This window comes from Triticum dicoccoides, chromosome 3A (genome assembly GCF_002162155.2).
Source record: "Triticum dicoccoides isolate Atlit2015 ecotype Zavitan chromosome 3A, WEW_v2.0, whole genome shotgun sequence".
Classification (NCBI taxonomy): domain Eukaryota; kingdom Viridiplantae; phylum Streptophyta; class Magnoliopsida; order Poales; family Poaceae; genus Triticum; species Triticum dicoccoides.
In genome coordinates this window covers 40,929,022-40,935,380 of record NC_041384.1, presented here as the reverse complement: position 1 = coordinate 40,935,380, position 6,359 = coordinate 40,929,022, and positions in this window count along the sequence as shown.

The window sequence follows — 6,359 nt, the reverse complement described above, 5'->3', positions numbered from 1 at the left end:
GGCGGTGGTGGAGAGGGGGAGGGTGTGGGGGGTCGTCGACGGCGATGGAGCGGGGGGTGCTCGGTGGCGAGGGGGATCTGGCGAGGGGGGATAGCGATCGAGATGGAGGGGGATCGAGATCGAGTGTCCTAATGAATATTCAATATTTTTTCATATTGAATATGAAAAAAATATCATCAAATTTGAAAAAATATTCATGAATTCAAAAAGTGCCCATGAAATTTAAAAATATTCATGAGTTCAAAAAATATTAACAAATTCAATACTTTTTGTGATTAGAAATTCAATACCATACTAAACATAAATAAATATTCATGAGGACACTAGAACAGAAGAAATATCATTTCAATATGTTGAAATACAATCGAGAAATCAAGGCTACAATTTAAATACAATCAATCTTAGCTAGCTATCTATTCACAATCTTCTTGCCCTTATTTTTTGTAAATAGGAGTTCTTCTCTTGAACGGACGTCCTTTAGGTATGGTGGTCCTGCTTCTTCTTGTGGTGTATGCTGCTACTTCATCGTCGTCGTCATGTTCCATCTTCGGGTCGCCGTACTTGTCGAAGTCTTGCTCATTGGCGACTCCATCCATTCCGATGATCTTCCTTTTACCTCTCCTCACGACAACACGACTGGCCTTTGACGGGACGGTAATGAAGAAGCATTGGTTCACTTGGGAAGCCAGTACCCATGGCTCATTTTTCACGGTGACGTTTGCGCCCGCGGTCTTGGATTTGGCTTCGGGTATAACCATGGTGGTGAAATACCGGTCTTCTTTTATGACGCTCTTGGCCCATCTGACACGGAACATCGGGACCTTCTCTCCAGCGTAGCTCAGCTCCCAGATCTCCTCGATCCTTCCATAGTATCTGTCCTTGTCGTTACCAGTGTAGGATTCCATCGTTACCCCGGAGTTCTAATCACCATCGCTCTTCATGTCCTTTCCCTCGGTGTAGAATGTGTATCCGTTGATATCGTGCACCTCATACATCATCGGGTTGTGCTCGGCGCCCTATGACAAGGCGAATATGAGTTGTTCTTCCGCGGAAGAATCCTCATGTAAAGGGTACGGCAGAAGCTTCTGCTTGAACCAACGCATGAAACATGAGTTGAGCTCTTTGATTATAACTCCGTCCGTCCTCTATTGGCCTCGGTCATTGTATGTCTTCTCAATAAAGGTTTTGTGCTCTACCACCCAAGGATCGACCACGTCTATGTGTTGTAGCGCGACTAGGTTTGCTCTTTCAAAGTCGGCGAGTCGACCCTCGAAGTCGACATGCATTTCGCGGCGACCCTCACGGTGACCCCATCCAGCGAGCCTGCCGAGGTGCCTATTGATGGGTAGACCAACGGGGTTCTCGATGCCTAGATAATTCGTGCAGTAGGAGATGCACTCTTCGGTCAGAAAGCCCCTGGTTAGGCTTCCCGCTGGACGTGACATGTTGCGAACGTATCCTTTGATGACACCATTCATCCTTTCGAACAGCATCATGATGTGCAGGAACGTCGGCCCGAGTTGGATGATATCCTCCACGATATGGACCAGCAGATGCACCATAACGTCGAAGAATGCGGGTGGGAAGTACATCTCAAGCTCGCATAGTATCACCACGATCTCTTCCTGTAGCCTTCCGAGTTGCCTCACGCCAACCAACTTCCGAGAGATGACGTCGAAAAAGTTGCATAGGCCAAATAGCGTTTCACGGACGTGTGCGTCCATGATCCCACGGATTGCAACTGGAAGTATCTGCGTCATCAGCACGTGACAGTCGTGAGACTTCATCCCACTGAACTTCTGCTTCGCTGAGTCTAGGTATCTGCTTATCTTCCCCGTGTAACCGTAAGGAAATTTTACTCCTACGAGGCAGGTGAAAAACTGATCGATCTCCTCCTGACTTAGAGTGAAGCACGCGGGAGGGAAGTCATTTCCGGTTTTCTTGGCCTTTTTGCCTTTGCGACGACTTTCTGTGTCCTGCTTCGCCTCATCATCATCATCATTAGCGTGAAGCTCCTCCCTGATGCCCATTGATTTCAAGTCTGCCCTTGCTTTCGGCCCATCTTTGGTCCTCTCTGGCATGTTGAGCAGGGTACCAAGCAGACTCTCGCAGACGTTCTTCGTGATATGCATGGCATCAAGGCTATGGGGCACACGGTGGATCTTCTAGTACGACAAGTCCTAGAAAACAGACCTCGTTTTCCATACCTTCAGCAGCGGCTCTGGCGCCTTTCGCTTTTTTCCCGGCTTTGGCGCATGTTGCTTCTTTCCCGGCAGTGGGCAATCTTTCCAATTTTTCAACAGCTCGTCTATTTCCTCGCTGCTCCTTGTACGCGCGCGTCTTCGGGGTTTGGTTTCACCATCGAACAGATCCTTGTGTTTTCTCCATGGGTCATCGTCGCGAAGACACCTTCGATGTCCCATGAATACGGTTTTCGAAGACCCGGGATCTCTATCTAGCTGGCGATACGTTGTTTCATCCATGCACTGGTCGCATCCAGAAAATCCGTGGACCACCTGCCCCGCGACATATCCGTAACCGAGATAGTCCTGCACCGTCGTGAGCAGTGCGGCTCTCATAGGGAAAATTCTTTCTTTGCGGCGTCCCACGTATTGGCTGGCGTTTTCCACAGCGTGTCTAGCTCCTCTTTCAGTAGCCCCAGATACAGATTGATGTTGTTCCCTGGTTGTTTCGGCCCTTCAATTAGCATACTTATGTGAATGTACTTCCTCTTCATGCACAACCAGGGGGAAGGTTGTACATCCACACAAACATAGGCCGGGTGCTATATGTGCTTCTCTGGCTGCCAAACGGATTAACTCCGTCGGTGCTCGCGCCCAACACGATGTTCCTTGGATCATTCCCAAATTCCGGGTGTTCGAAGTTCAACGCTTGCCACTGGCTCCCATCCTTAGGGTGACTCAGCATCTTGTCTTTTTTATTTATCTCCGGATCATTTGCATCATCTTCTCGCTTCTTCTCCTCCCTATCTGTGTGCCAATGCAGGAGGTTTGCTACCTTAGGGTCCGCGAAATACCGCTGCAGACGAGGAGTGGTCGAAAAGTACCACACCACTTTTCGAGGAGCTTTCTTCCTCTTCTTGTATCGAGTGACGCCGCACACTAGACATATGGTAGACTCCGCGTGCTCGTCCGATAAATGATGCAATTGTTCATGCACACATGGTATTTCACGTGCGGTAAATCCAGAGGACACACAATTTTCTTCACCTCCTCGAAACTGGTCAGGCACTTGTTCCCCTTGGGAAGACGTTCGTGCCAGAATGACATGTTCTCGTCGAAGCATGCGTCGGTCATTTTGTGTTTTACCCTCATCTCCAGAGCAATGAGCGTTACTTTCAGGCGGGTATCCTCGGGCATGCATCCTTCATACAATGGAGTAACCACGTCTATCTCCAGTTGATCCAGCTTGGCTTTCTCTCGGGCGGCAGCTCTTGCGTTATCCGTCTGCTTGAGAAGTAGCTCTTGAATATGAGGGTCCTGCACCCAGCCCATCGATGGTCCATCGTTGTCTGCTCCGGCATCTTCATCTTCATGATCATGCCCTTCGTCTTGATCTTCCTCATCATCATGGTCGGCATCTTCTACATGATGACTGTGCACAGCATCACCGTCGTGATCATATCCTGGAGATTCTTCGTCTTCTCGCCCGCCCTCGCCGCGGTGGTTGTCTTGCTGCCCTTCCTCATTTCTTGCCCAGCCCCCATGGACGACTTCATAGTCATCTTCATCACCTTGCCACCGATAGCCATCCATGAAACCACGCAAGAGCAGGTGGTCCCGCACCTGCCCGGAATCCGGGTCCGCAATAAGGCTCTTCAGCTTGCATCTTCGACATGGACATCTTATCTCCGTCTTGTTCTTTTGAAGCATCTCGGCCTTCGTGGAGCTCAAAAACCTATTCATGATGCCTTCAGTCATCGTGCGGACCATGGTCGCCCGCGGGTAGAGCAAAACGATATTTTAGAACCAAGAAAAAATTTGGCATGACTTTCCCTAAAAATAGGACCAAAAAGAATGCATAGTGCCAAAATTCTCGTCGAAACGGAAATGAATCAACATTCCGGCAAAATATTGGCAACTATCGCATTTCAAATACCGGTACCTGCAAACACAAACATATATGCAACACAACAAACATATGCGACACCAAAAACACACATAGATATAGCTAGGCCATAAAAAGTGCATGTGCACGTTGTTGGAGGGAGAAAAAAGTAGATCTACAACATAAAGAAAGCTTTCCCTTCCCTTACCTATCAAAAAAAGGTAATTTAACCACTTAATTTGGATGAATCTATGGTACAAATGAGGTGAGGAGGAGGAGGCAGCCGAGACAAGCTTGGAGGAGAAGGTGGAGAGAATGAAGTGGGGAAAGTGAGTGTGTAGGTGGCTGTCCAAAATATCTAGCTGGTCTTAGGTTACTAATGGCGCACCACCTATAAATGTGTCATTAGTAACCCTGGTTACTAATAGCGCACCAGTTGGTGGTGCGCCATTAGTAGTTTTGCAAAAAAAAAGATAGTAGTGGCGCACGGGGTGGGTGGTCCGCCATTACTAATTAAAACTAGTAATGGCGCACTGTGCCCTGGTGCGCCATTAGTATTTCTGGAAAAAAATTGTTAGTAGTGGCGCACCATGGGTGTGGTGCGCCATTAGTGTCAGTGCGCCATTGCTATATAGTAGTGGCGCACCACATGTCTGGTGCGCCATTAGTGTCCATATTATCTATAGCCCTTTTCCTAGTAGTGTTAGCACCATTAGTGCAATCATCAGAGAACATAAAATGTTGAAAACATGTGGATTCTTAGCCAAGAAAATGCAGTCTGGCCTACGAATTAGCACCATTAGTGCAACGGTCGTCGTCTTGTAACCCGAAATATTCTCATGATATGCCGAGAAGTAAAAGTGGCATGTACGAATGTCCGAAGGCCTGGTAGGCCCTTATATGAAACGTCCGGCCTCATCGGCACTGGGTTCATAGTAAAGTCTCCCAAAATCTGTCTGGCCTCGTCAGTCGCGAACAAAGCGTGTCCAGCCTCGTCGGTCAAGACATGAATGATTCCCGGCCTCGTCGGTCGCGGAAATTGAAAAGATCTCCTAGCCTCGTCGGCCAAGGAGAAGTATGCCTAGTCTCGTCAGCCTAGACAGAGATGGATAATTCCGGCCTCATTGGTCGTGAAAAAGGAATATGATGTAAGACTTTCTATGAAATATCCAGCCTCTTCGGTACCGAATACTCAAACAAAATGCGTTGGCATTATTAATTATTTGGCAATGTCACGAGCCAATTGATCTTTCTGAGTGTAAATTTAAATCATGGAGCTAAGCTCCTGAACGCACCACTCGATCGCCAAATGATCTTGAGTATGCCATTATATACGGTACCTCGTCATTGATGAGATCCGTATAAAAACATGTGATTACTTCTCTATGCATCACTCGATCTGGTGGTTCTAGACTCTGCAGTGGCTGGATCAATATTTCGTCGACTCCCCTGCAGTTTTGGGAATATTGGGGTATTTATAGAGCAAAGAGGAGGTCCGGGGGGCACCCGCGATGGCCACAACCCACCGGGGCGCGCCTGGGCCTCCTGGCGCGCCCTGGTGGGTTGTGCTCTCTTCGGAGCACCCCCCAGGCGCAGCTAGGGCCCATTATGTGTCTTCTGGTCCATAAAAAATCTCCGTGGAGTTCCGTTGCATTTGAACTCCGTCTGATATTGATTTCCTGCGATGTAAAAACATGCAGAAAACAGCAACTGGCACTTGGCACTATGTCAATAGGTTAGTACCAAAAATGATATAAAATGATTATAAAACATCCAAGATTGATAATATAACAGCATGGAACAATCAAAAATCATAAATATGTTGGAGACGTATCAGGGGACGCGTGCAATATATTCGACAAATTTATTGCTCCGCTAGGGTTTCATCACTGGAAATTGCAGATCAGGAAGGCGGCACATGAAATTATGCCCGACAGCGGCACGGGGAAACATTTTTATGTCCTTGTGGCATGCCTAGGCCTTGCACAGATGAGGGAGGAGTGTCATTTCCGAGTGCAGCTGTCGGTATGTGCGGCATTTTCGAGTGCCGCTCTCAGGATAACGTAAACTAGATCCTAGGTTTTATCCTTTACCGAGTGTGACTCTCAGAAAAGATGTAAACCCTAGATCTAGGTCTCGTACCTTTACCGAGAGCCGCACCGACAAACTCTCGGTAAAGGTCGACGAACACGTAACTCCCCGCGCTGTCTCTTCTCTCTCACTTCTCTCTCTACCACGCACCACACACCCCACCCCCTCCCTCCTGCCGCCCCACCGGCGCCCCCACCACC